The following is an 8666-nucleotide window of genomic DNA, read 5'->3' on the forward strand; positions in this document are numbered from 1 at the left end:
ATTGTCCTTGTTAAAGAAAACAGATCTATTATTCCTTGTAGTTGTTATCATTGTCCAAAAAAAAAAAGCATCATTTTTAACAAACATTTGCTAGAATTAGTTTCTTCTTTTTTTTTGTTGTTGTTGTTTTTTGTTTTTTACCTTTCTTGAAGTATGAAGCGAATCATAGGGAAACATACTAAGAGAAGACATTGTTTGAGCTTATCTGCAAGTAAGAAAACATGCCAAAATCTTTTTTTTTTTTTTCTTTTCAGGAATGTAATGACTTCACAATGCTGGAAAAGCAGTTCTGGTATAAGCCACTTCATATATGGCTGGTATGTTTTTTAAATCAAATTCCAGTTCACCAAATAGTGGTTTCTGTTTCAGGACACAAAGGCCCCACTATACTAATGAAACTGATTTTGTGACTATTTTACACTCATAGATTATGTTTTATTCTAGCTACCATTATGGCATTTACAGAGGAAGGCACTAAAGAAAACTGTACTTTCTGTTGTCAGAAATCTTTTGTTTTGGTAACGGTTAAAACATATTTTAAAAGAACATGTAATAGTTTATTTCATAATCAGGGACAGACTACTCCTCTGAAGAGAGGTTATGAAGTGCCCTTTCTAGCCCCAGAAACAAAATCATATTCAGAGTCACAGAACTTTTAAAGTAGGGGTTAGCAGGTTAGATCTGTTACTGTGCATGTGATACCCCCATGACAATTGTAAAAAAACAGGATTACATGATGAACAGCGAGTGTACTTAGAGATGGAAAACCTTCTCAACAGGATTTACTTTGCTTTACTTGAACAACATTCACACCAACCTACCCAAAATCAAAACCAGCAACTGGCAGGAACAAGAGTGAGAACTGACAGATGGATTTCCATCTACACTGCTGTTCCTTCACTTCCTGTTGACAATTCTTGCAAAAAATAATAATAAAAAAGGGTCCGTATGCATTTTTGTTGTGTCAGCAGAATTGGCCAAAGAGACAGTTCAGCATGAAAGAGAGTGGCCAAAACAGCCTCCCACCTAGAATGGTGTTAATTCTGTATGGTGAGGCTGCTGGATCTCATGTGTTATTCATGTGACTGCTGACAGATAGTTTTCCTCCTCTTTGAAGTGATTTTCTGAGCTCACCAGCCATGCTATTGTCTGGAGTACCCTCCACGGGTGCTTTAGTTCTGTGGTATAACTTCTTATGGGACAATGCAGGTGGGATTTATTTCTTCTTTTACTCTATGGAGGGAACTAAACCTTTCCTCTTTCAGAACTAAAACCTCTAGTTTTTCATTTTCTCTTACAGTCTGTTTGTCTCTCTCGTCACTACTGAGGCTCAAAGTTTCTGTGTAGCAGAAGCACTGTTGCTGCTACCAGCATAGATTGTGCTGTTGCAGGTTTTGAGCTCATGGAATCTTTTATTTTTGATGGGAAACCTGGGATGGCTGACCAGCCTCTAAAAGGCTGTGAGTGCTCTTCCAGCTTGAGGCCATGTATGTTTACTATGCTGTATTGCAGTGGGCAGCTACTCTGGGGACAGACTGCAGATGTCAAGGTTGGCAGATACTCTGACAATTAGTCCTTCATTGACTTCAGTCACAATACACTTGCTTGTGGATAGGTCTTCCCCTACTTGCCCAGTAACTTTCCTCACATCCATTAGAGGAATATCTAACATGGTAACAATGACACCATTTCCTCCACCCCTAACCTCCTAAAGCCACACACTGTCACCTTTGCTCACAGCACTTTAGACTTTATTTTGTGAGTAGTCGCAATGATAGCTCAGGACTGTTCAGAGCAGAAATTGCTAATTAGTTAGTGGGAAGAGGCCAGAAATAAGCTTTATTTTTATTTTTACTTTTATTTATTTATTATTTTTTCTCGAGGCTCTCTGGCAATGTGACATTTCTCCTGGAAATACTCAGGAAGACCAAAGTTCTGCGTCTGAAAGTGACATGAGCACATTTGAGAGTGGGGGAAAAACAGTGAGAGGCCCAAAGAAGCAGATGATGATAGCTGCTTGGAGAAAGTGAGAGAGGTGATGCAGGGATGTCAGTGCTTTCTTATCTTTTTACAAAGAATAAGTAACCTGCACGTTTCAGTGCCACTGAAGATAATTTAAATATTTCTAATAACTTGATAGAATCATTTAGGTTGGAAAAGACCTCTTAGATCACCTGGTCCAACTGTCCATCTATCACCAATATTGCCCACTAAACCATGTCCCTAAACACCACATCTACCCTTTCCTTAAACACCTCCAGGGGCGGTGACTCCACCACGTTCTTGGGCAACCTGTTCCAATGTCTAACCACTCTTTCTGAGAAAAAAAAATTCCTAATATTCAACCTGAACCTTCCCTGGTGCAACGTGAGACCATTCCCTCTTGTCCTATTGCTAGTTACCTGAGAGAAGAGGGTAGTCACCCCCACCTCACCACAATTTCCTTTCAGGAAGCAATAAGGTCTCCCCTGAGCCTCCTCTTCTCCAGACTAAACAATCCCAGTACTCACCTGCTCTTCATCAGACTTCACTGGAACCTGAATGAAACCTCTCCAACACTGGTAAAATTTTATTTTAATTCAAGGTTGCAGAGAATGCTTCTATCATCTAGTATTTTGACTAGAATGTACAATTATTTTGGTCTTTTCCTGGATCCTATTTTAGGTATAATACAATATAACACTATACATCACAAAACACTTAAAGTAATTCAGAGAGGAAATCAAGGCTTTACCTTTGTAGAATATGGGATGATAACAGAGACAAAGACCTCCTTGGGCTTTATGTCTGCACGTTCACAGTCAGCAAGACACTGATCATTTAAGAGAACCTGTCATTTGCCACCTGTTGGAGAAAAATGTAATGAATGTGGAGCAAGAAGGAAACATTGAAATTTCACTGAATCTGTGCAAAACCATACACTATAACAAGAGTGTTGTGATAGACTGGACAACTAGGCTTCAAGTGAAAAATAATCGTGCAAACATGCAGCTATGAAAATTAACTGAAGATATGTGAAGTGCTTACATTTTCAGTAAGCATTGTTTTCAGTGGAAGATGGTAACAGCTGCAAATTTCTGCAATGACCTTTAAAGCATATAGCTTTAGACTGTAAAGTCCTTTGAGTGGAAGGGTTAATTTTTATCATACACATTAATTGCAATGTATTTCCCTACATGAATGCTATAGTCCTTCATTGAACATAAAATACCAAGTATATTATACTTTCTGGAAAATGTACATCTCAAAAATGCTATTAAGAGTCAGAAAATCAACAATGTGGGTTTAAATATGGTTATTCTCTTTCTGCTCTCTTTCAAAAATTCTTAGACCATTAAATCATTAAAGCACAGTAAGCTTTTAAGAAATTATCAAGCACTGCAATGAGAATCAGCCCTGGACTTCTTTAGTTCAAAGATAGTAGAAATCATTGCCAGGATTTTCCAAAGTACCCCACAGATTTTATGTGACAAGGATAGGATTTGCTTGGGCTTGATTTACAGAAGTGTTATTTAAACATTTACATACAAGTACCAGTGACTTCAATAGAGGTTTCTAGGTACTAAGACATCAGCACAATGAACCAGTTTTTCTTAAAATGAGAGAGGAATAAACAACAAAAGGAAACATCTGTCTGATAAAGGGAACAACATAGCCGAAGGCAGTGTAGATAGACCTTTCTACCTGTTGCACCTGCCCCTTTCTCTTTCGTGAGGTTGATAAATGTTGTTTTCTTTTGCCCTGTGAAGCAGAAAGATGGCATTTTCTTCTGGCAGACACTTCTTGCCAATTAAAATGAGAGGCAAATACCAGGACAATGTTGTCTTCCATTCAGAAGCAAGTACCATTCTAATTCACCTAGGGAACATGCAGTAGCAGTGTTTCATCTGAAAATTGTTACCTATAGTCATATTCGCTGTTGCACTGTTCTGCCCATCTGTCAAAGACATTTGGCAGGAAGTCCAAAGCTTGCCATCTGATGCCAAGTTGAGAACAGATTTGTTGACTGATAAGATTGGGTTCAAGTCCCAGGTCAATCACCTGCTTACAGTGTGTCCTCCTAAAGACTTTAACAAGTATTTTTAGGCTTTCCCTTCTCACATGTAACAGATATCTGCATCATAACCCTATTTAATTCACTTAAAAGCCTGTTGGAAAAACTTATATTTGTTTTGTTCAATCTTAACTGAAGTTATATATTTGTACTTTTTAAATGCAATTTAATTTATTGTTTCCTTCAAAAGTCCTGTCTCATGATCTCCGTTGAGAGGGACCAGGTTTACTTTTCTGCCCAGTAAAAAAAGAGATGGCCAATTCGCTTAATTACAGGAAGAAATACAAGGTATTGAAATAAGGAAATTTTAAAGGAAAATTAGGGAAAGGTCAGAGAAGCCTCATACGTGATGGATATAAACAGCCGTGTGTCCAAAGTCAAGCTAAAGTATGATTGGCTGCAGGGTGTGCAGTACCTCACCAAAGAGCTCCACTTTTCTTATTTGCTCAGTCTTTCAATTTCTCTGCTTAACCAGTCAGCAGGGATACCAAAGGTTTCTCTGGTTACAATTCTCAAGATATTTGCTCCTTCTGACTAGCTTAGGACTCTCATATAACTTTTCTCATATAACTTTCTTATTTAACTTTCACAGAATTTTTCTGATGGTATTAACTATTCAGCTTTACAAGACATATCCCAGATTCACCCAGTTTTTCTCCACGTGTTTGTGACATTCATACAGATATGTCTGTAGTGTCACTTTATTTACTGCCACTGCTGAATACGTACCACCATGTTCCTGATCTACTCTCCAGCTACAGTTCTCAGCTGCTGCAAGAAAGCTTGGTAGATTTTTGTTTTCTCCTCTAGGAATTTAGGTATTGTCTCTGTAAGAATGTCTCTGAGCTGGGCCAGGCAACAGGCAGCTCCTATTACTAGCCCTGAAGCCAAGTGAGTTTAAACAGTGAAATCACAGTGCCAGGCTAAAAATGCAGTAGTTATATATCTGATAAGGCCTCTAAAGATTTGCTATTGTACACAGCTTTGGTCAGCAGGATGACGAAGATACATGAGAGTAAGATGCATTCCATATTACATGCAATAAGAACTGCAAATACCATTTGCTTATTCAGCAGTGGTTCCCAGTACATGTGTACGTGAAAAATACTACATTTTGTATTTGCACACACCAATACACAACTCTTTTTTTTTGTGTTGTGTATCCCTAAAGACATGAACAACAGTTAATTCGTTAGAATGAAGGTTGACAAAATTGTTGGAATTCTTCAAGAATGAGCCCTGGACAATTGGTCACACTTCCAGTAGTATTGGTGTAGCCACTACCATGGATTTTTACTGAACCCTGAAGTATGCAGAAAAATCTTCAAGTGCTGTGAAAAGCTTTTCATGAACAATGGGGCCATGTTTTAAAGTCAACTTCTATTGAGGTGTGCTTAAATGCAGTTGCACTGATATTAACATAATCGTTTGAAGATAATTATAATTCAGTAACTGCTGTAAATCATCGAACTAGGAGAACATAAGGAGAGAAAGAGTCAATTATGACAAAACTTTAATTTCTCTAATTTTTAATAGCGCAATTTCCCATTGAGAATACTCTGCATTTCATACTCTGCTACAGATGTAATGCCTCCAATCAGCAACGTGATGTACCTATTGGATTGGATCCTTAACTCAGCACTTTTGATATCAGCACATCTATAATTTCTACTAGCTAAGAATCAAGCCCAACCATTCCAAAAGAAATCTTGTGCTATTTTGGATTGAAAATCTACATTTAGCACTTTGTGTTGCAAATGAAACCACAGTCTAATCAAGGTTCTGCAAACTTTTAGACCAAGATGATGAATGGGAGCCCCTGGATAACCTGCCACCTCCATATCCTAACAATCCACCCCTGGCGGTGGCTCCCCCTCTGGTGGCTGTGGTATCTCCACCAGTACCACTGTTGCCCCTGCCTCTACCACCAACATCACCAGAATTAGACCGGCCTCCAGCTGCATGTACGAGAAGTAGGACTGCTGTATCTGAGGGAGCTTCTCTATATCCCTTAAGAGAGGTACCCCTCGGAGGCAATCAGGGAGGCATTGGGTTTGTGGCAGTCCCATTAAATACCACAGATGTAAGGAATTTCAAGAAAGAAATGGGGACCCTATTAGATGACCCCCTTGGAGCAGCTGAAAAATTGGATCAATTCCTAGGCCCCAATACTTATACCTGGGAAGAAATACAGTCCATTTTAGGGATCTTATTTACTGCCGAGGAAAGGGGAATGACTAGGCAAGCTGGAATGAGAATTTGGGAAAGACAGAATCAAGCAGGACCCCCGGGAGACCAAAAATGGCCAAATGTGGATCCCCATTGGGATCATCAACAACCCCAAGGAAGACAATATGAGGGATTTGAGAACATTAATCATACAGGGAATAAGGGAAGCGGTTCCCCGAGGGCAAAACATTAATAAAGCATTTAATGAACAACAAGGGAAAGATGAATCTCCAACAGAATGGTTGGAGAGATTAAGGAAAAGCCTACAAATGTATTCTGGAATTGACCCAAATACAGTGGCCGGAACTGCACTCCTTAGAACACAATTTGTAGGATAAATCCTGGGGGGACATAAGAAGGAAATTAGAAAAGCTGGAAGACTGGCAAGAGAGAGGATTAGAAGAATTACTTAGGAAAGCACAGAAAGTATATGTTAGGAGAGATGAGGAAAAACAAAAAGCAAAAGCTGAAATCTTTGTAGCAGCAGCAAGAGAAAGTCAGAAAAAGACCCCGTCTGGAGAGAGGAGGGAAAAAGGAACAGAGAGAACACCTAGGGGGCAGCCTTATCGAGAGAGATTCACAATTCCCGTCTGTTACTATTGCAACAAGAAGGGACATATTCAGAGGAACTGTCGTAAGCGGGAACAAGATGAGAAAATATTCAAAGAAGAATAGGGGTGTCAGGGGCTATATCTTCTGGGGACTTCAATATCAATGGAGCCCTTGATAAAACTATTAACTGGTCCCCATAAAGAGGAAGTTTTATTTTTAGTGGACACAGGGGCTGAAAAATCCACTATTCAAAAACTTCCAAAAAGAATAGAAGGGAAGAGTTATATGTCAGTAGCAGGGGCAAAAGGAGAGCCTTTTAAGGTACCTATCTTGAAAGATGTAGAAGTAGAAACAGAGGAGAAAATTTGTTTTAATGATTTACTTTTGCTCCCTGAAGCGGAATACAATTTATTAGGGAGGGATTTGATTTTGAGATTAAACTTGAGCATTCAAAGCCAAGGGGATAAATTGCAGATTAAATTATACACTTCAACACAAAAGGATGAAGAAGTCATTAACCCTTCAGTATGGTATAAGGAGGGGGAAACTGGAAAGATAGAAATGGACTCCATAAATGTTCAAATAATGGATCCACATTGTCCAATTAGAATCAAACAATACCCTATACCAATGGAGGGTTGAAAAGGATTAAAACCTGTAGTTGACAGACTTCTGGAAAAAGGAACTCTAGAACCATGTATGTCACCTCATAATACACCCATCCTCCCCGTAAAGAAATCGGATGGGTCATACAGGATGGTACAGGACCTGAGAGCTGTAAATCAGCGAACAATCACTAAATTCCCTGTGGTGGCAAATCCTTACACTTTACTAAGTCATATATCTCCCAGACATACTTGGTATAGTGTAATAGATTTGAAAGATGCTTTTGGGGCCTGCCCTCTGGATGAGGGATCCAGAGATTATTTTGCCTTTGAGTGGGAAGACCCCGAAACAGGATGAAAACAACAATTAAGATGGACTGTGCTACCACAGGGGTTCACAGAGTCACCAAATCTATTTGGACAAACTTTAGAGAAAGTCTTACAAGATTTCACATTACCCAGGGAGGTAAAATTATTGCAATATGTGGATGATCTGTTAGTAGCAGGAGAAACTGAAGAGGGAACCCGAGAAGCCACGATTAAATTATTAAATTTTCTAGGAGAAAAGGGATTAAAAGTGTCTCTATCAAAGTTACAGTTTGTGGAACAGGAAGTAAAATACTTAGGGCATTGGCTGAGTGAGGGAAGAAAGAAGTTAGATCCTGACAGGGTATCTGGGATCTTATCCTTAAGACCCCCACAAACTAAAAAGGAAATTCGGCAAATATTGGGATTATTAGGATATTGTAGACCATGGCTTGAAAGCTACAGTGAAAAGGTCAAATTCTTATATGAGAAATTAACTAATAACCAACTTAAGTGGTTCACAGAAGATGATCAGAAATTCGAGGAAATAAAAAGGGCATTAATACAAGCACTTGTATTGAGCCTCCCAGATCTGGAAAAACCTTTCTATCTCTTTGTGGACACATCAAACCAGACAGCATATGGAGTTCTTACTCAAGACTGGGCGGGGATTAAGAAACCTGTGGGGTATTGCTCTAAGTTACTTGATCCAGTAAGTAGAGGGTGGCCTGCTTGTCTCCAAGATTTGGTAGCTACAGCATTACTAATAGAAGAAGTTAGGAAGATTACCTTTAGTGCTCCTTTAAAGGTGTATACTCCACACAATGTCAGAAGTGTCTTACAACAGAAAGCGGAAAAATGGTTAACAGATAGCCAGATCCTAAAGTATGAAGCAATACTAATTGACTCCCTTGACTTAG

The sequence above is a fragment of the Anser brachyrhynchus genome (genome assembly GCF_964034855.1).
Source record: "Anser brachyrhynchus genome assembly, chromosome: 7".
Taxonomy (NCBI): domain Eukaryota; kingdom Metazoa; phylum Chordata; class Aves; order Anseriformes; family Anatidae; genus Anser; species Anser brachyrhynchus.